This window comes from Polypterus senegalus, chromosome 8 (genome assembly GCF_016835505.1).
Source record: "Polypterus senegalus isolate Bchr_013 chromosome 8, ASM1683550v1, whole genome shotgun sequence".
Lineage (NCBI taxonomy): Eukaryota > Metazoa > Chordata > Cladistia > Polypteriformes > Polypteridae > Polypterus > Polypterus senegalus.
In genome coordinates this window covers 86,198,005-86,220,989 of record NC_053161.1, presented here as the reverse complement: position 1 = coordinate 86,220,989, position 22,985 = coordinate 86,198,005, and the positions used below count along the sequence as shown (strand labels likewise).

The 22,985-nt window shown below is 39.4% G+C and overlaps 1 protein-coding gene across 1 annotated transcript in view; it reads right to left on the bottom strand.

Annotated features, from left to right (window-relative positions):
• Positions 1 to 17,643, bottom strand: part of col7a1l (collagen type VII alpha 1-like) — a 326,774-nt gene extending 309,131 nt beyond the window's left edge. Inside the window, exon 1 of the mRNA XM_039762163.1 lies at positions 17,613 to 17,643. The gene's annotated coding sequence lies outside the window, so the exon portion shown is untranslated. The remainder of the gene's footprint in view (positions 1 to 17,612) is intronic.
• Between the last annotated feature and the right edge of the window lie 5,342 nt (positions 17,644 to 22,985).

The window sequence follows — 22,985 nt, the reverse complement described above, 5'->3', positions numbered from 1 at the left end:
TCCATTGTGTACATTGTAGACTTTATCACTGTCTTTTTGTACTTGATACATATTCTTAGGCTTTCCCTTTCTATATCTCCAATTATCAAATCACTTATATATTTCAATTCTGCAAAAAGACAATTTCCCATCAGAGATTAACAAAGTATATCAAATCAAATTCTGAAAGATACTAGTCTGCTGCAGCTGCTTGATGTTAATGTTAATGTAGTAGGAAAAGGTGTTGGATGAGGAGTTTTTTGCTGAGCCGAATGAGTGAATAGAATCCTTCTTGTTGGCTTGTGTAGAAGACGAATGTTCTCTTCGTTCCCTTGTACTAATTCATGTCTGAGAAGTAAGCTTTACGAAACCATGTAAAAGCATGCTTTGTTTTAGCAAACAGAAAAATATTTGTGCAAAGGACTCAAGGTCTAAGCATTCCACACATGAGTCTGCCTTTTCACGTTTTCCCTTTAGCTTATATCTGAACACCATAACAAAAGAGGCCAAGAAGTCAAGTTGCACAAGGGGCGTTGAAGGGGCTCAAGGGTGTGTATAATAAAGTGTTGACTGTTACATTTCATAATGATATTAAATCACGCATTCTAGGGTATAAAACTGCCCCACCCAACAGACGGGGTTCAGAAGAGCCCTGACGCTGTCATGTATATTTGATTGTCTGCTTTTCTGAAACTCTTCTCACTGTGACTCTGCAAAATAAAGCTGCTTTATAACCACACCTGCTGTCTGGTCTGAAGTCTTCGTCCACAGTTTTTGGTGCCCAAACGGGGCAGGAGACGGGCAGACGACTCCTCGAGCAGGATCGTCCAGAGGACCATAGTGGAGCCGATTCCGGCCGGATCGGGTCCAGCTCCAGTAAAAGTTAGGACTGGCCTGCCTTGGGCGTTTCCTGCATGGGGAGTCCCTGACCTCCTCCTAGCCGACATGAGGCACGACTTGACGGGCATTTCCAGGCAGGTGAACAGAGTCACGGTGAGTAGATCGGGGGATTCCTGTTAGTTTGACTGGTGTGCTGGAAGTAATACGAATATAGGAAGAAAAATAATAAAAAGCATATGCAAAATAAAGAATAAGAGAGCATACTGTATGGAAAACCATGGGAGGGTTCTAGGGACTCGCGGAAAGTGGCTTTGGGACCCTACGGAATACGGCACAGTGTGAATGTTAGCTAGTCACCCCTGTGAAGTGGAATAGAAAGGGGCGAGTGGCACGATCCTATAATAATTCGAGGAATGGGGTTGAAAGGGCGTATTTAGAGAATGTGTGTCTAAATAAACGGGAGGTCGAGTTTTTCATTCGCTGTCTAGTTATACTCTTGTCTCTAAGGTGACGGAGACTATACCCTGGCAGATTGACGCATACAAACCGTCTGATGAAGGGATCGGGGTAAAAACCTCCATATCCCGGACTCCACGGGGCGTATTGATGTAGGATTCTGCTGATGCGAATAAACGGACACAAAGTCACCTGAAGCTGTAATCCAGGGATAGGAGCGGACGGAGGGTGGAATGGGGTTTATTGAGGGCTGAGTCATTTTCTGCTGAGATCCTGCCGCTTACTATGGGAAAAAACAATCAGCAAGCCAGTCAAACAGTCCCCCCTGAGTCCTAAAAACCTAATGTTAGAAGGATTATTTTCGGGGGATCGCCAGGCTCCTAGTGCACTGTCAGGATCTAGAGGCAGGTCCCCTAGAAAGCTCATTGAAAAAAAGAGAGGATTAGATTTTAAAAAAGGCATGTAGGAAGTGGAATAAGCACAGTGAGGGTAGATGGCCAGTGGAAGGAACCGAAGATATGAGTGAGATACAGGACATTAGAAAAATACTGTGCAGAAATACACAGGGTTGTTGTAATGGAGGTCGTTATTGGATGGATATGTATGACAGATGGAAATTGGTTATTAAAGACCTACGTTGGAAGCAGCACAGAAATGGAATGAGCTTTTAGCTGCCGAAGTTAAGACTAGAAAGGAAAAGGAAGAGCTGCTTATATCTTTACAGAAAGTGCAGGCTGATTCAGGACCCCAGTCTGAAGGAAGGAGGAAGAGGAGTGATAAAAAAGACCCTTTATATCCCGTGTTCTCTTCCCCAACACTTTATCCACAACCCCTTCCACCGCCACATTCACTCCTTGCACCAAAGTCTCCTGTGGTTACCGATGCCCCAGCTACTGATGATTTCTTTGATGAACAATATCAGTACAACCCCTCCTCACTTACGGATCCGGATGATGAGACTGATGGACACTTGTTAGGGGCTATGGGAGGCTCTTCTAACTTACACAAAAAGCCCTCCATTTCACAACGTACTAGAAGCAAGACCCTCTGAGATAAGTCCCCTGAAAACTTTACCCCGTTTAGTTCCCCAAAACCTTTAGCACCCACATTTTCATGCCCTTTAATTGAGGTCCCTAACCCCCGACACGATCCCACACAACGCCCAGGAAATGATAACCCCACTACTGTAATGATACATCGTAACTGGGATATTCAAGAGCTGAAAGATGTAGTGTCCGAATTGCCTGATCCTAAGGTAATCGGTGGGTTGAAGTTTGTGGAACAGGCGCAGCAACTAGACAACATATATAAACCCAATGCGGCTGAATGGACCCAGGTGCTACGCAGAAAGATGGGCACTACTTGGGCTACTGTCAATCATGGGCAGCATAATGGAGTACAGTGGCAGTGGAATGAGGCATTACCTCATGGACAAAATAATGAGGGTCCTTTCCTTGCCCAATGGGAACCCGTGAAAACTGCAAAATATAAAAAGGGCACCGACTGGTCCCTTATTTCAGCTGCCAAACAAAAGAAAGATGTGACGGTAGATGAATGGGCACACCGCATTCAGGACTTGATGACAAACCAGACGACCGTGCCAAGGCAGCAGTTCCTCCTTTTGTGTCAGAACTCAGAAGTGATATCCAAAATAAGGTACGCACTTCCTGTATTGGATGGGAAAGTGCCACTTTTGATGAAGTTAAAAGACACGCGAAGCATGCTGAACGACAGACTAAGCAAAAAGAGTCAGATACTCAGACCAAGTTAATCACGGCACAAATTAATTATTATGCAGGTGGAGCTGCCTGAGGCAGGGGTCGAGGACGTGGAGGACGTGGATTTTTCTGAGAACAGGGGTGAAGCCGGGAGAGAGGTCACAGATTTTTGGTTCCTAATCCAAATTCTTCATCTGCTCAGCCGCCTCTCCCCTCAGATCAAGCACCTACATCTTGCCTGTTACGACGGGACACTTCTGCCACAATTGCCACATCAGCTTCCTCCCCCGCCTCCCTTACCTGAACCTGAGGATATTTCTTGGTCCTAGGAATTCACAGGGACCCCCACCCACTCTCTTCAGTTGCCTTTGCTCACTCGCCATGCGGACACAGATCCTTTATTGACTTTGCTGATGAATGGCACTGAAACTGCTTTTCTAGTCTGCCTCGAACGATACAGTGACTGTGCTTACTGCTTCTGGACAACCACATGTTTTGCTGGTGTCTAAACCTCTTCGGGTTCAGCTTCATTCCAATGGTTCCACTTTGATGTACCGCTTTTTGTTATATCAGCTCTGCCCTGTTAATCTGTTAGGAAGGGATCTGATGACTAAGCTCTCCCTCTCTATTTCTCTAACCAAACAAGGGTTTTACTGTTCTTTTCCTAAATTCCTGTGCCAAACCTCCCCCCACACTAAGCCCTCTTTTGCAGCCTGGACCCTGAACATCTCCTCACACACCATTCTCCTTAAAGCCCTACAATCTTTTCCTTCATGTCTTCTTCTCCACTTGCAAGACCCCAACACCCTCCACTGCACTGCCAAGTACTTCCCTTCTGAAGTGGACACACCTTGGTTAGAATCTTTTCTCTTTTCAGGTATTAGCCCAGAAACCCTCCATATCCCTTGCATTTTTTCCTCATCCAACATAGCTGCTGCTGTCAGTTCACCTCACATATTCACAAAGCGTTTTCTATTTAGGAGGTTCGGTTCCCCACGTTTCTTAGCCAAATCTAGCACCGTTCACTGAGTCCAAATTGGGGAATGGGTGGAACAATGTCTCGGTAGGACAGACTGGCTGCACGTTGCTCCAGGTATCTTTGATACCTCAGATCATTTGATAACTAAAGTTGTGCTTCAAAATGATTTTTTAATACATCGTGCATTGTGCCATCCTTCCCTTTCTGCTTTTTCATTGCAAACCACCTCTCCCTCTTGGCTTTCCTCACTTCCCGATGCACTTTGGTCCCAGGGGAAAAATGATTGTGGAAGGATAGCACACTGTGAGCCACTGGTGATTTACCCAAAATCATCCTTCCGCCCGCATCGCGCCCAGTATCCTCTGTCTCCAGAGGCAGAGGCTGGCATCTCTGCCATGCATTCCGATCTCATGAATTGTGCAGCAATCATTCAAATTAAATACTCTCCAGTCAATTCCCCCATTTTACCTGTTAAAAAGGCTGATGGTTCATGGCGTTTTGTTCAAGATCTTCGACACATTAATTCTGCAGCTTTTCCTAGGGCACCTTTTGTTCCTAATCCTTCCACTATTCTTTCTACGATACCCCCGTCCGCCCGTTATTTCTCTGTTATTGACTCTGCTAACGCTTATTTTTCTATTCCTGTGCACCCTGACTCTCAATTCTGGTTTGCCTTTACTTTCCAAAACCGCCGTGGGACATGGACCGTTATGCCTCAGGGATATACTGAAGCCCTTGTGTATTGGACAAGCTCTTGCTCAAAATAAAGACAGTGTATTGATACAGTATGTAGATGATATAATGTTGTGTAGTACTATGGAAGCAGATTGTGCACGTGATACTCAGAAATTGTTATTTTTAGCAGAAAATGTCCATAAGGTTTCTAAAGCAAAACTGCAGTTAGTTCAAACAACTGTGAAATATTTAGGTCATGACATTTCTTGTGGAACGCGAGCTCTCTCTAGCGATCATATAAACACCATTCAAAATCTTCCTAGACCTGTTACAAAGCAACAGGTTATGTCTGTATTAGGCATTCTAGGATACTGCCGGAAATGGATTTTAAACTTCACTGAAAGAGCACAGCTTTTGCAAACTTTAGCGATCACCCCTGATCTCCCCCTTTCTGGTCAGGTGGCATGGAATGATCAAGCTGAGAAGGCTCTATGTGACTTAAAAAATAAAAAAAAAAAAGTGCACTACTGTTTGCGCCTGCGTTGGGACTGTTGTCTATTTTCGTCCATTCACTCTGTTCGTGGACGAAAAGGGGGGATATATGAATGCAGTTCTTACACAACTCCATGGAGAAAAAACAAAGGCTTAGCCTATTTTTCAAAAAAATTGGATCCAGTGGCTGCGGGACTTCCACCCTGTCTCAGAGCTGTAGCAGCCACAACAGAGGCCGTGCTAGCCAGTACAGATATAGTGAGCCCCCTAGTGGTAAAAGTGCCTCACGCCGTACACTCCATTTTAGTACAGGTTAAAACCTCACATCTCATTACTGCTAGGGCAATACACTATCAAAACGTACTCTGTACGTTGTCAAATGTTACCATAGAAAGGTGCTCCACCTTAAATCCAGTTACTCTTCTACCAACTGAAAAGGAAGGGGAGCCCCACAATTGTCATGACGAAATAACTAAGGTTATAAAACCTAGACCAGACATACAGGAAACACCCCTATGAACAGGAGAGATAATTTTTGTGGATGGATGTTCTTTACGATTGGAAAATGGAACACCTTCAACTAGCTATGCAGTGGTCAAAGGTCACCACCTGCTGGAAGCAAACTGAATTTCTTCAAGTTTAAGCGCGTATGCTTTTAAAATCTGCCATGATCATGGGGCATTATGGAAACTCGGGGGATTCAAGACCAGTACTGGCAAGCCCATTCAACATCAAAAACTAATAGAATCCCTCTTAGAGGCCATAACGAAACCATCAAAGCTAGCAATCGTTAAATGTCAAGCTCACACAGGAAAACAGGATCCTGTCGGCAAAGGAAACAAATTAGCTGATCATTTTGCGAAACGGGCTGCGTATAATAACACACCAATCTCTTTATTCCAACAGAGAAATGACCAGGACACTGATAATCAAATTATTTCTTTACAGAGAGCAGCCACGGACACAGAGATGAGAAAATGGTCCAAAGAAGGGTCCCTCTCTGATGGAGTCTGGACCCATAAGCAAACTAACAAACCTTTCCTCCCAAAGGCTTCTTTCCCAGGTATCGCCCATGGCCTAGACCATGCTGGAAAAGACGCCATGGTTCAAGATGTTGAAAAACATTGGGAAGCTGTAGGCTTCTCTACATATGCAGAGCAGTTCTGCAGGTACTGTGCATTATGTCAAAAGTTTAATGTAGGAAAAGGCACCCAGGTAAGACCCGCCGTTACACCTAACCTAATGGGTCCATTTCGAACACCTTGAACACACTGAATTAACACCATCAAAGGGGTACTGATACTGTTTAGTAACTGTTGATGTGTTCTCCCGATGGGTGGAAGCTTTCCCTTCCAAACATGCAGATGCCAAAACTGTGGCAAAAGCTTTGATAAAGGCAATCAATCCTAGATGGGGCATACCGCAGAAATTACAAACTGATAATGGCACACACTTTGTAAATTCCGTTATAAATGAATTAACCACCTGGATCCAGATAAATGTGCATCATTATTGCAAATACCACCCCAGAGTGGAGGTATTGTGGAACGATGCAATGGTACCTTGCAATCTAAATTGGCTAAAATCTGTGAGCAAACAAATTTAACTTGATGCTCTGCCTCTGGCCTTGATGGGAATTAAGGGGAAGAACACGGCGGCAGTTAGGGCTGTCACCATTCGAAATTCTGACTGGTCATAGGTAATGTTACACTGCATACTGTGGACAATGATCTTCTTTCCAGTCTTACAGGTCTCCGAGCTTCTCTGAAGGAAGTCCACGAGCAGGTGAATCAGGCCTGGAGAACTAGTCCTCCATCAAAGGACTCCCCGATTCCGTTAGGAACCTGGATTCTGGTTAGAGATACTCGAAGGAAACATTGGCATCCCCCTCGGTGGAGAGGACCGTTCCAAGTTCTGCTGTCGACACCACAAGCTGTTAAAGTTGAGGGACTGCCTGCTTGGATTCACATCTCATATTCCCAAAGATGGCACCCTTGACTGTGGTATCCTTGTTTGCTGCCATATCCTGAAGATGTACAAACTGGGTTAACTGGAGAATTTACTTTTGCCTGGTGTTTCTTATGGACATGTGAACGAGTGTGTCCTGTGATAGGATGGCATCCAGTTCAAGGGTTCCAGTGCCCACAACTTTGATAGGTGCCAGATGACCATGACCCTGAACTGAAGCGGGTTAGAAAATGGATGGACTGATAAATGTATGAAAGACGCTATATAAAGCACGGCTTGAAAGAAAGCTGGATTTTGTTCTTCCTACAGATTATTTTCTAGAACATAATAGTAAAAATTGTATGCACTTTCAGCTATAAGAACAGCAATATTTGGACATTTTAGGGTGATTTATTTTCAAGTCGCCGGGGACTTCATGTGCTTTGTTCCTGTTTGCAGGTTTCTGGTGGCTCATTTGGTTTAGCTGTAGCCACTGTTGTGGGTCCTGAGTCAGAACACACCTCCACTCAACCTGGTTAAATGATTTAAATCAGTTTTCATCTCTCTTACAGTTGCTTTTATCGTTCTCCTGCTTGTAGCTTGCTGTATTGTTCCCTTGATAAGATACATTGTATCCAAGTATTTTACTGCCTCTATGGCAAAGGCTTACTTTTTACACAAAGAAAAAATGCTTCAGATCAGCACAGCCACTCCATCCCCCTCTCCTACCCTTTCCCACTCAACTCTCCCCTGATCAAATATTTTTTGTTTGCTAAAAAAGGGGGGAATGTGGAAGACGAATGTTCTCTTTGTTCCCTTGACTTCATGTCTGAGAAGTAAGCTTTACTAAACCATGTGAAAGCATGCTTTGTTTTAGCAAACAGAAAAATATTTGTGCAAAGGACTCAAGGTCTAAGCATTCCACACATGAGTCTGCCTTATCACGTTTTCCCTTAGCTTACATCTGAACGCCATAACAAAAGGGGCCAAGAAATCGAGTTGCATAAGGGGCGTTGAAGGGGCTCAAGGATTGTGTATAATAAAGTGTTGACTGTTACATTTCATAATGATATTAAATCACGCATTCTAGGGGTATAAAAACTTGCCACACCCAGCAGACGGGGTTCAGAAGAGCCCTGACGCTGTCATGTATATTTGATTGTCTGTTTTTCTGAAACTCTTTTCACTGTGACTCTGCAAAATAGCTTTACAACCACACCTGCTGTCTGGTCTGAAGTCTTCGTCCACACTTGGCCTTCTGCACTATTAAATCCTGACAAAGAATATCTTAGTTAGATCTCTGCCACTGGTTATGGCAAAATGGGCATCCAGTGGGGAATGAAATGAGGCTTTGAGGTCTTAATGCTTCCTGTTTGTCTACAACATTAGATAATGTAGTGTCATGCATGTGCATTTGAGGATCTCCTGGAAGGCTAATTCGAAGTAAATGGTAACTTATGAGGGCGAGAGGGGGCGCTGTCACTAAACTTGTTCCCTTTTTCCCCACAGCTCCCAGAAAATCCCAGTGAAGAAACCTAGCTCCACCCCTTCCAGTCCCCCCACTATAAAAAGACTGGGTGCCTCCACTAAGTCGTCTTATCTTGATGAGACCAGTTCTGGAAAGTAAAAGCTCTGAGAATACTTTCTGTTGTTGTGTTTGCTTACCAAGAGCTATTACAAGACGGAACCTTTAAGTTTGCAAAATTTAAAGGAATTAAAAGGGACTACCCGGCTGGAGTCCTAAACCCTTTTGAGTGGTTTCGGCTTTGCTTGAACCCGTGCTTGGCCACCTCGCAGTAGTGATAGCAAAACAAAGTTTCACATTATGTAGAATATTAAAAAGTTCCATCATATACTGTATAATGTTTAGGCATGGACATCTTTTATTAGCAAACATCTCACATGCAGTATTTGTTCCTAGTGTAAAAAACACAGAAAATGTGAACCCAGAAAGGTGTGCCTTCATTACCTTTCTAGTGTAGACCAAGTCCAAGAATGTTACAAAATAAAACTTGAGGATGATCAACTTGTAAAAGCTTGAGGTACAGGAATTATTTTTTCATATTGTATGGGTACTTATTTTGCAGGTATTTTAATTTAGTTTAAACTAGCAGGGGTGCCCAAGCTGGAATAAACTGCAGGTGTGGTCACAAAATAAATTCCCCTAGGGGAAAATGTTGGCCCCAAACCAAAACCATTGTGGAAAGCAAATTTTGCATATCTGTGCCAAGTCTCAAAAATGCCTCCTAGGAAAACTTCCCTAATAAAATGCAGGTGCAGTTGCTAAATACAGTTCTCCACGGGGAAAAACGTTGGAATGAAACAATGCCAGAAACATTGCTTTCACCTGTACAAGCTGAGAATCTGTGCAAAATTTGGTTCAACGGTGTGGACACACATTCACCTTTATACATTCGATTATGTGACAGTACAAGTGAAGGGCATAATCAAGAAGACAAAATGGTACAATCTGAAACTCTACTTGTGAATTTCCTCTGCCTTCAGATTCATGATATGTAATCCTACCAAATAACACCTCCTGCAATTACTTCATTATTTCTTTCTGTTAATATGTTTTCCTTCACTGAGATAACACAGGACATCTTTCTTCTATTAGCACACTAATCCTATTTGGCTGATACTTACAATCTTTGTCACCAGTATATGAGCTGCAATAATCTCAGCATCTGTAACCATTCTATTGGTGCAAAGATCCTGAAGAAGTTCTGGGCTTTACCAGATGGAAAAGCACACAATGAAATTCATTATGTTTGTGTTAGCCTGAGATGGAAGGCATCAGTGAAGGACAATAGAGTATACAGGGATCTGATGAAAGAGAGCAACCACTATCAGCTAAAAGCAAAAATCAGATTAATGTTTAAAAAGGTAGAAAAGAAAAGCAGAAAGACCAAGACCTTTTGACACTGCTGAGCTAAAGGACATACAAGTACAGATGAAATATCATTTGGAGCTGGAAAATAGATTTGAAGTACTAAATGATTTCCAAAATAATAGAGTCATATTAGAACAACTTTAGAACAGCTGTGTATGAAGCCATAAAGAATATAATAGGAAATAGAAATAATTTCAAAAAAGTGGAAACATAAAGAAATAAAAATGGAAAAATACTGACAAAAGAACTATGGAAAAGGCTACAGTTCTAAAAGATGGAAGTAAAAGTGTAGGTGAACATAAAAAACTGTTACAAAGGAAAGGAGTTGTAGTAAAAAAAAGACAAAGGAAATTACAGATTACAAAGAGATGGTGAGTGACAGATTGAATTATTATATCAAAGCAATGAGAAAGATTTCAAATAATAACAACTGAGTTAAATATTCCTGTGTTAATTAAGAAATTATGAAATTGTGGAACAAAATATTGCTTACATTTTGTACTTGTATGTAAAACATAAAATAAGATGAATAAAATCAGAACTTATCCAAGGGTAAATAATATAATATAATATAATATAATAGCATTTATATAGTGCTTTACTAATTTTTTCAAAGTGCTTTGCATAGATGGTGGGAAACAACTGTAACCACCATCAATGTGTAGCATCAAATTGGATGGTGGGACAGCAGACATTCTAGTACCAACATGTTCACCACTCATTAGCCATTAGGGGGTGTAGAAGTGAGAGAGACAGTTTGCCAATCAGGGACAGGGGATGATTAGGGGGCCAGAATGACCAAACTGTGGTGGGCAAAGTAGCCAGGACATTAGGAAACACCCAACTCTTTTCAAAAGATGCCAAGAGATTGTTTATGACTACAGAGAGTCATGACATTGTATTTATGTTCGAAGTATGGTACCATTCTATTTTTACAGCACAGTGTCCTCGTCACTGCAATGGGTGATTTGGATCCACACACACACACACACCACAGAGTAAGTGCCCCCTGATGGCCTCACCGACTGTTCTCTAGGGTATGGCAGATATGTAAAAACTGGCTATTTATGTTGACTACTATCAGTCATAGCGTAGTTACTTATGACAGTTTGACTAGCCCTGTTTCGTATGTAGAACCCAGGAAATCCCCATATTTAAGCCTTCTAAGATTTTAATAATGTTAATACTAGGAGTTCCAAAGCATGTAAATCTCAAAACCTTGGCTAGATAAACAGGCTAACATGGAAACTTCAAGGGTTTTATTCTTCTCAAAAATACTCTAAAATAGTGAAGCTCCAAAGATAGCAAAATGGAGTTGCCTAAAAATACAAGGTAATCCATCAGAATCCCAAAGCAAAGTCAAAAAACAGAGTAGAAAGTCAAAAAATATAATAAATCATGATAAACACAAGGCACTGCAAAAACACAGAACACCAAAATGTTCTCATTCTTTCAAAATGAACTACAAGGGACTATGGGAAAACCTTCTGGATTTACAGAGGGCAATTTCTGGCAGTGATTGGCAGGTGGACACACCTCTTTGGGACCACCTACACAACACATGAAACATAGCTGAGGCAGCATATATACAAGACTAAGAATAAAACAAGTACTCAACAAAAGAAACATTACATAAATAAAATGACACAAAAAAGACATTGAACCCAGGCCAGGGGTGAAACCATGACTGAAATGTGCCAAATAGGATTTAGTCATTCAAACAAGTCAGGGAAACTCAAATTGATGGGAAATGCATAGAGAAGGTTTGAAACCAAAGACCACTTTGTGTCCAGTTTTGTTTTGCTCACCCCCTTGCATAAAACAAAGTACCATAACTGCCATGTTACAGCGAGGGTTTGTTCCTTGGGCTTATTTTTATTTTCCTTTTTTGTGTTATTTATTCATTTTTTGTTTATTTGAAAGTATTATTTTCATGTGTCTATTGCAATTATATATTTTTCTTAGTATTGTTCCGCTTATGTATTATTTCTGTTTTACATTTTTATGTTCTATATACTTGGTGAAACCACAAGAGGTGGAGCCATCCTGATGTCATTGCTAAAGGACTGCCCTCAACCTTCATATTCTGAAGCTGACAGCGGATACTCTAGTGCTTCATTAAAGTCAGGGGAGTTCTGTAAGTATTGATTTTTTAGATTCTAGAATCTTGCTTCTGTTTTGTGGTTTCAGGTTAGAATTTCATATCTCAGACTTGGAGTGCTTTTTCAGACAAGTCCTTTTTCTTTATTTTGCCTTTCATTTATATAAATAAATTCTTTTTTTATAAAGATTCTTTGTGGAATTGTTTCTCAAGCCAAAGGTTTTTAATTTCTTTATGTTCACCTTAGAGGCTTTTTGATATGTTTTTGGGACATTTAAAGATACTTGAATTTTTAAAACATGCCTCCAATTATTGGGTCCTGAACTTGCCTGAGTTCTGCCTGTGAAATTGCAAGGTCAGGCTGCCTTGGGGTGATTCTTTTCTGGCCAGGCCGGTAAAGGTACAAATGTGCGTTTGTTGCTTATTTTGGAGACCTCAGCCCCTTTTCACTATGTTCATCACTCCTAATCATAACAACAACAAAATACTTCCTTTCACCTCCTACTCCTTAGCTTATCCTCTCTATTTCCGCTTTGACTTTTCTTTCTCCTGCTAGATGAAATGTTGTCCAACTACTTACCCCAAGTTTGTAGGACAATAGACGTAAAGGGACTTTGAGTTGCAGCTCACGTTTAAAGGGCAGTCAACTTCAGTGAAACCTTGTCATGATAATGCATACTATTGTAGGGTAATCATAAATTGTGTAAGGGGCAGATGGGGGGACTCCTGTTAAATTATGGAATGTCCCCTGTTGCCCCATACTTACTTCCAGGCACCTAGTGAGAACACTTGCAGAGCACATTTATTTTAAAATATACATATTACATATATTCTATTATACATATATGCTGTGATTAAATATATTTTTAAAAAACATGTCACATATTGAAAACAAATAATATCTCAATAGTATATTACATACTTTTGTTAGAATAGGAAAACATGCTCTGTTATACAATATGTCAGGTGGAGATTGAACCAGGAGCTTTATGGTTTTTAAAGCCTCTTTGAAATCCGAAAACTCATTGCACGATTTGAAAATATGCTAGTGTGAGGAAGTAGATAGCTGGCATGAGGTTGGTAGGGTCAAGGGTAGTACAAGGAAGGTGCAGGTTAGCTGAAAGCTCCACCAGAAACTTCAGGGTAAAGACAAAGAAACTGCAATGGAGTAGTAGAAGTCCTGAACCTACCATTTTGAGAAAATAGAACTGCTGGGCTATATTAACTCCTGTATTGCACTTTGTGGTAGGACATTTGCCTGAATGGGTTACCTTCATAATGAAAGGTCTGGGGAGAAAACACATACAGGGCATTAATTCCCCTGGAGTGCTAGATGGCAGCCCCCCCGGGTTGCAGTGGTGCCTAGGACTTCTACAGGGCAACATGGGAGTTGGAGTTTGGTGCAGCCCTTTTGGGTTCTTTGGATGTCACCTTGGGGTGCAGAGCCCTAGTACTTTGGGCCCCTGCTTACCCAGTGCCAATGGGCCACTGGAAGTGCTCCCCGGTGTGCCATTAAAGGAGCCTGCCACCACTGCTCCGAGAACCAGAGTCAGGAGGAGGTGGGCAACGCTTGCTGGAGGAGGAGTAGAGAAGGATGAAGAAGACAAAGAGAGAGAGAAGAAAAGACTGCTTACTTGTGCTTGTGTAACTGTGGTACTACTAGTTTACTAGTGGTAAACAAATTGGGAAGAGTTTCCAATGAAAAAAAAAATGTGTGTTGCTGAACTCGTGTCCTTCGTCTGTTTGTGTTGGGTTTGGGGAACTGAGCACCCACTACAAGCCACAACGTACAAGTCATAATAAAAGAGACGGAAGATGTGAGGCTCAGAAAAATAACTACTTTCTCCTCACACTCAAAACATACACTATGTTCTTCCATATGAGTAGAGGAATTGTTGAATGCTACATGATATGTGAATGTTATTGCTGATCAGTTTCCACTCTTCATTTTACCAGTTTACCTTGTCTTAATACTTCATGCTATTAGAGAATGAAAAATGTAAAATAGTTTCAGGGATATTGCGTTGAATTTAGATTAAGATGTGGCCTTCAAAGTTACCAGGTCTCCATTGAATTGAGTAACAGGGGAAAAAGCTGCTTGAAGCAGAGATTTACCACATTACCTTAGTTAATGATACATAATTTGCAACAATTATGAAACACATTGGAAGCTGTAGTCAACATGGGTCAGTGTCAATGAACCTTCTCCAGTCAATATCCACAAAAAGTCAAGCACTCCTGAGATCAAATAAAGCCCTGCCTTGCTTTGTGAAGAAAATAGAATGTTTACTGGCGTTAGAAACATTAGTGCACATATAATAATGTGTGACCATGAGCAAGTCACTTCACCTGTTTGTCTTCCATTTGGAAAAACAAAAAAGAAATCTACTGAATTGTATCTCAAATGCTGTAGGTTTCTTTAGAGAATGCTGTCAGCCAAATGTGAAATAATAATCATCCTCTGACACATTATTATTTTTATTATTATTATTATGTTTGAACTTTATGGGTGTATGAATGCAGTTTGTGTTCCTGTCTATGTGTGTTTTATTTGTACTTTCATTATTTGTAGTGTTTATTCTTTTTAAATACACTTTTTGATTTACAGCAAACTGTAGTCTGAGACACATTTTGAGAAATTCTATAGCAGGCTTGAAGCATACATATTCATGATAGTTAAGTTCTTTTAAAACTAAAATGTTCTTCCTTAGGGGCATAAGAGCCTTACAATAAAGGTATGCCTTCTGATTTCTGTATGTCAACACTGACAATATAGCACGTCAGAGTTAAAACATGTCCAATTTTGGCACTCTCAAAAAAGTTTGCTCATTCGTGACAAAGCCCCTAAAGCAGTGAAAAAAAGACATGTTTTTGCCTGCATGTAAATTCAGACTTAAAGTATAACTCTGTGGCTTGTACCATTTCGGAACTCCAGCGAGGGTTATCTCACATTACTTCCTAATGTCACATAAATGAATGGATGTTTTTTGCTACTATCTTGCAAGGGAAACAAACAAACAACATGCAAATCAGATTATCTCTAAAAGCCTTGCCTTCCAGAAGACTGTTATGAATTTGTCATTTTACAAAAACTTATTGTTGTTTTATATAACTGTTTTTTTTCCTGTGGCTGTACAAATAATAGGTACTTAAAAAACAACATAATAACTAAAGTGCTGTATATTAGCCACTTAGATTGTGTATTCCTGCTTTCACTCTGGTTAATTAGTGGCTTTTATTTATCTTGAGGGTCAAGGGTGAGTAAGTCTGGGTGGAGGTCAGCTTGTTCTGTAATGACAGACTACTGCACTAAATTGCTAAGATAGACTTTGTTTGTCTTCACAATGAGACAGAACGATCTGAAAATGAATAGTTGGAAAAATGAAGAGATATTCAGTTTGCTCTTAGTTTCCATTTATACAAGGAACTGTCCAGCATTTTCTACGTTATTCTTTTTTAGTTAAAATATAAATTCCATATAATAATTAATTTATTTAAAAAGCAGATCCATTATTAGTTAGCAACATTTTCTATTACCTATTCACAAAAACAATATATATATATATATGCTAGTATTATTATTATTATTATTATTTATTGCTACTGTTTATTTAATGTTGTGTGTGTGTTCATGTTTTGTAAATTTTTTCTGAAAATGTAACTAATGTAATTCTAATGTAGGAAATATAATTCTAGTGTAGCACTTTCTTAATATATATATATAAATCTATATATCTATCTATCTATATCTATATAAATGCAAAGAATTATAATTATTAATTATTATTATTAAGGCAGCCCTGCCTGGATCCATAGATGCTGCCAGAAGTGCTTCAACTGGGATATGGCCTAGCACTTGAAGTACTTCAAGGTCCAAGATAAAAGAAGCCACTCAACCTCATCCAGACTGTTTGGAGTTGGGTGTGGAGGATGGACAAAGCTTGCCTAGGAGGTGTGGAGAAGAAAGAGAAGATTTCTATTGTGTTTATGCCACTTTTGGAACTTTTGTGTAAGGTATTAGTTAAAATAAAATTTTTTATTATCCCGGGACTTATATCTGTGCAGTTGTGTTTGGAGTTTGGTGTGCTGCAATGCCCCCTAGTGGTCATATGCTTCCAAACCGCTTGAAAAGTCACTTGCCATTCTTTCCAATGATGCAATTCACACTTAAGTGTTTTAGCAGTGAGTGGCTTAAAAAAACCCTGCATGCAGCAGTTTTTAAGCTTTTTGGCCACACGCAACTTCAATTCAAATCAGTAGTATTGCTCATAAAACGCTGGTAAAAGAAAATAAAAGAGCATTTTGTAAACATTTTTCTGGCAGTCAAGGCCACTTCCTGGATGAAGATGCTCAATGAAACCAAAAACTGCATCAGCCTTCTAGTGACAACTGTTGAGGGACAGATTAAAGTATGCAGCTTACAATCAAGCAGCAAGAATTCAACACAATATATAGGCATACATTTAGTTTTAATCAGGTTAAAGTTTAGTACAGCGCTTTTAACAAATAGGCAGAATGGTAGTGCAGATCTCTTCCTCATAGCGTCATATGAGATTTGCATGTGCCCATGCATATTTGAATTGATCAGTATTATTGAGCATTTGAACTGATTATTATTACCTGCTTTAAAACTAAATGCTTAAAATGTGTCTGTGATACTTCTCAATTAAGAAAATATGTTTAATCCTTCATGAAGTATAAAGCATCTATCATGAAATCGAGCCCCCAGGTGAACAGTGGCCACTGTACCACCAGACCATACTGTTTAAAAATACCTCTAAAAAATAACTGTATTCAAACTGAACAGATACTTTATTAATATGCGTCTGTTACCAGAATGCACACAGCCCATTTATTCTACTTAGTCGTGCGACTGAGCCCTGCAAACTGCTGATGTACTGTTTATCTACGTGTGTTTCTTGCCTTACACCCAGTGCCGCTGTGATAATCACTAGTTCCCAGCAACCTTAAACTGGGGAGATTAAATTTAAATTTCAGCACATGCAGGATTAAATGTATATAAATACAACCAACCAACCAACCATTTTCTAACCCGCTGAATCCGAATACAGGGTCACGGGGGTCTGCTGGAGCCAATCCCAGCCAACACAGGGCACAAGGCAGGAACCAATCCTGGGCAGGGTGCCAACCCACCACAGGACACACACAAACACACCCACACACCAAGCACACACTAGGGCCAATTTAGAATTGCCAATCCACCTAACCTGCATGTCTTTGGACTGTGGGAGGAAACCGGAGCGCCCGGAGGAAACCCACGCAGACACGGGAGAACATGCAAACTCCACGCAGGGAGGACCGGGAAGCGAACCGGGTCTCCTAACTGCGAGGCAGCAGCGCTACCACTGCGCCACCGTGCGCCCTATAAATACAATGTATGTTTAATTTTTTAAAATTGATTACCGCTATGCATGATATCTCCTTCCTCACTAGCTGTTACGAGATGACCAGATGATTCTGCACTAACAGCAGCAGGCTTTTTTTTGTGAAATAAAGCATATCACTACTTACACACTTATGTCACCCTTGCGTAATCCTGGAATTTTTGAGGATGCTGCCCACTTTCATAAAGAGTCTAGAACTGTCCTCTCAACTCCCTTTGGTGTACGCAATGTGTGCACTCACAACACCGAAGACACCCGCTCTTCCACACTGTAATTGCCAGGATTAAAAGCACTAAAATTACAGAAGAAATAAAAGAAACACACCAGTCACCTCACAACATAACAACACTTCACAACCTACAAAATGGAAATGATGTCATATTTTCTCTGAAAAACGCTTCTTTGAAAATGCTGGAAAAAGTCTTGAAAAAGACTCGAAAAACACCTGGAAAGCTTCTGAAAAAATGTTTAAAAAATGCTTGCAAAAAGCCTTTAAAAAGCTTGAGAAACACTAAACAAACAATAGAAATTTACAATGCTCCAGTGTGAATTGGCCCCAACAGTTTTCACTCCACTTGGTCATTAGCTTAGGTGCTACCTTTTTTACTACAAGATTGAATTTCATTTTTCAAATTTTTAATATATTTGTTGTAAAGAAGGAAACAAGATAGAATATACTGTATTATTATTGTTGACCATGTGGCTGTAGTAAAAACATTTCTGTGCAAAACTGTCACCAAGGGAATTAAACAGCTTGCCCAGTCTCCAATCTTGCAATTTGTCTTAGTGAGATTAAGTGATGGTAGATAACTTTGCAAAGTTAACAGGTATGTTTAATCATAGTAGCTAGCACCAGTAGTAGTAGTAGTATTGTCATTTGTACAGAATACAGCCTTAGGCCAGGGATATACTCAATGCTACGCTATGCGTGCACTTGAGGATGTTACTGCTACGCAGTTAGTATACTGACTATACTTGCACGCGTACTTTAAGTAAATCTGTATTCATCCAGGTGGCATTGCGAGATATCATCACTATGAGAAAACAATGTCCAGTTTCACTGTGTTGTGAGTTGAGGGACAAAGATGTTAAAAATTAAATTCTGAGGCTGTTGCGAAGGTCCATGCAGATAGTATATGAGACTTTTAAATGTATCACATCATTACAATGTTGAATATGCAACACCTGTATTGCCTGTGCAAGAAAAAGATAAAGAAAAGCACATTCAACATTCAGATTTGATGATTTGCTTCACCGCATCGAACCGTTCATCAAACATTGAAGCACACTGATTGATCTTGTTGGAGCTGCGGTGTGGATTGCCTTCACATGTTAATGCTGACGTCAAGTACCAAATGTTGAACACACACGTCACCCATATTTTTGCTGCTACTGCAACTCGTGTTAATTTCTGATGATGTGCTAGGAACGTGTGGCAGACATGATGCATGCACGTAAGCATTTTGAGTGTGTCGCCCTTATTTGCATGACTGGCTTACATGCCATGATAGTAACTTTAAGCATTACAGTGCAATATGATAAGAACCAGTTGTTTGTTTTTTTTTATTTTTGAGAAAGCAGATGTGGAGCATTCATGGTTTGTATCACTGCTACTCTTCCTGTATGTGTATTGCATTCAAGAATTGTATATAATGCATTCAATGAAAGAGCAAAATATAGTGTGTATTATTAATTATTATTAATTATTATTAATGTGTATTAAAATAATTATTCAAGAATTTGAGTATTATGTTTACAAATTTTGTTTTACAGGAAGCATCTTAAATAAAACAAAAAAATGTCATTGTCAGAAATTAAAGGTATTTTAAGAAGGGCAAGCAGATTCTTGTGTAGATTTTCAAATACTGACATGTGCTAACATCATATCTAGGCATTCGGCGGCAAAGCTCTGGAATGTTAGCGTTTGTGAGAAATGATCATTTCTGCACCTTTTATTAAGAAGCATTGATTGTCTACTCCCCAGCTTCCTTATGAAAGATTAAATGTACAAACTCAAGATCAATTGTGCTCTAGTTGTCATACTACTGTTCCATACACAAAACAAGATTTTGTTTCTATAATAACAGCCTATGAACTCAGAAAGTCACAAACTGATCTCTTTTTGAATATTTTTAAATGTGATTAAATACCATGCATTCTTCTGTTACATATTGTATGTTGGAAAAATTTATCCTGTAGTTAGAGCTGTAAAGCTGACCTTAAAATAAATGAGTTTGCCACACTAGATCAGTAATGCTGTTGTAAGAATTATATCCATTTCCCCTTAATCAAATATTTAAAAATGTGAAGAATGCAGTTTATCTCCAGCTTGTCATGGCTTATATTTTTATTACTTTTTCTCTACCTTGATTCTTTGGCAGCACATTATTCATAGTGGAAATGGAGCAGAGGCTGCCTTGCAGTGACATTTAGCAAATGTTCATTAAATTACTTTAAAGTATTACGCTGAAAAGCTACCGGAATACCACGAATGTTAGTTAAATCAGGAATGCATCATTTCTCACACCTGCAATACACTGGTATCAGTTCATCTGCTTAATAGACAAGCCCTAATTTATTAAACACATCAGTTATTAAGTTTTTGTCCGTCTAAACGTTCATTTTTGTATCCTCTTTCTCAGCTACAGGGTCACTCCATACAGTAACAGGCTCTCCCCACACAGAGAGCAGTCAAAGTTCTGAAAATTAACAAGTGGATGGATGCATTTCAAATGTAAATTGCCATTGCAATGAAGCTAAAATGGAGAAATATAAGAAACTAGCTAATGTATGTTTAAATTTATTTTAATCAATTGAATAAACTGTATGTATTATTTTGGCCTCAAAGCATGTTTAACAATATTGTATTTGATAGTACAAAATCAAGAATATTACCTCATGGTTTTTACACAATGAAAAACATTCTGCTGTTTATTGGGACACCTTGTTAAGTTTTAATTTTTTTTCCCATAGATCCTTTGGGAGTTCTAACCTTAAGGAATGTGTTTTGTACTACAAATGTGTTTTGTACTACTAATTTAATGTGTGATAAATACTTACATTTTTATCAGTTTATAGTTTTGGGTGGGCAGCACGGTGGCGCAGTGGTAGCGCTGCTGCCTCGCAGTTAGGAGACCCGGGTTTGCTCCCCGGGTCCTCCCTGCGTGGAGTTTGCATGTTCTCCCCGTGTCTGCATGGGTTTCCTCTGGGCACTCCGGTTTCCTCCCACAATCCAAAGACATGCAGGTTAGGTGGATTGGCGATTCTAAATTGGCCCTAGTGTGTGCTTGGTGTGTGGGTGTGTTTGTGTGTGTCCTGCGGTGGGTTGGCACCCTGCCCAGGATTGGTTCCTGCCTTGTGCCCTGTGTTGGCTGGGATTGGCTCCAGCAGACCCCCGTGACCCTGTATTCGGATTCAGCGGGTTGGAAAATGGATGGATGGATAGTTTTGGGTGCATCGCCTTGCTATATTGTAGCTTCATCATTATCTTACTAGGGTTGCTACCAAGAGGCAGTATGTATCTGTTTTGTCTGTGAACAAAATGGGCATACAAGGCATAAAAAACAGAAATGAAATGCGGTCAGACAAAACAGAGATCACAACCATAAGGACAAAGGCACTGATGACAGATACATGAGCTAGGCAAACTCAAAATCAAAGCCAAAATATAAGTTATAGCCAAAAACCTACTATGAACATCCATATGCAAAAATCTGGACAGTAAATGAAACCAGCATTTAAACCATTCTGCCAATGACGTTATCTTGTACGATTTCTGGGATGCCCTTAGCTGTTCCTCTTAGCTGATGGCCATGAAAAAAATAAAATGGCATCTCGGTAAATGATTAAAATAAATACTATAAAATTTCTTACTTCATAAAGCAACTTTCAAGAATGAAACCCATATGTTCTCTGACATTAAAACCTTATTTACCACACATAGAAACTAACGAATATAAAAAATTGTAATATCCAGGAAAAGTTAAGATTAACAAATTCATGACTGCACCACATCATGGCACTCATCTTTATACAACCACTCGTCACTCTTTACTGCATCCGAGATTACAGATTTACACCTCTTGCGCTCGTAATGTTTAAAACGTTTTGGTGACTGTCTCATAAAATTCCATTTCTTAGCTAGTTTATGGTTTAAGCATCTTGGTTCTAGTGACAGTTCATTCTTTGGTTTATACTTTTTGATAATCCTTTTTTAGATTGCACTCATTGATTTTGTAATTAGACAATAGTATTTCATAATATTTGATATTAATTCTTGTCACATACATACTGTATCTCCTCAACCATTTAATAACATTCTCATGGTTGTTTATTAACCAATTGTTCAGTACCATTTTTGCTGTTTCAGAATATTATTAAAGACTCTGATGTGATTGTCCTGAAACTAAACAAAACAGAATTCTAGATGTCTTATACAATTCTATCAAAATCGATTGAACATTTTAACATTCTAAAAGTAGAAGAATGCACATGATACATAAAGCTACAATGGTGCATAGTATTGGTACACTACTATACTGTATATCAATGCATAAGAGCACAAAAATATTGTTGATGTCAACAATATTCACCTTGATGTCAGTTGTCAAAACTTATTTCTTAACATTTGTAAAATATCATTAAGATTAGGGGTCATTTTCTTGGAAGTCTTACAATGGTGAGAAGGGACTTACACCAATGATAAGAGCTTACTGGCTTTCTCCAAGCAAGTGACACTAATGGACATATGGGAGGATCAGTGGTGAGAAACTTTCAAATGGTCAAATTTATATGGTCCTCATCATGTCAGTAGATGGAAAATTGATGTTGATCCACATACAGTGATCTTCAAAAAAAAAAAAACAACAAAAACAAATATTCTTCAAAAGAGAAAATGACACACCACACAACCAAATGAAATATGAAGAAGTATTGGAAATATATTTACAGAGTAATTAAGGAGGTAATAATAAAAAGAATGGTTTAAAAACATCATATTCACACTCCAGCCATCAACTAATAGACACACAAGACAACAGTGTACCCTGACATTATTCTTTCTATTATTGGAGATATACTGGGGATTGGAACTTCCACAGTTAGCCGCTCAGTTACCAGAGCATGCAGTGAGTGTCCTTACAGCCATTTGCAGGCTGTAGAAATATATTTCACAAAATTCAATTTAAATAATTTATGCCATTGTTGTTCATTTTTAAATGTAATATTTAAATGTTAAATTAACACTTTAAGTGAATACACAGGACAAATATTGGCATAAATAAACCTTTAAGAATTTCATTAACACTATTAGAGCTAATTAAATACTGGTAATTTTTCACAGGTGAAAGATTCTCTTTTCTCAACATCTTTCAAGAAACAGATGAAAAGAGTTTGGCAAGAAACTAGTGAAAGGATTGCAAGTGAAACTCTAATTATTTATTATCAAGAAATGACCCTAAATCAGAAGATCCAAGTATACTACTATCTTCTACAATACACT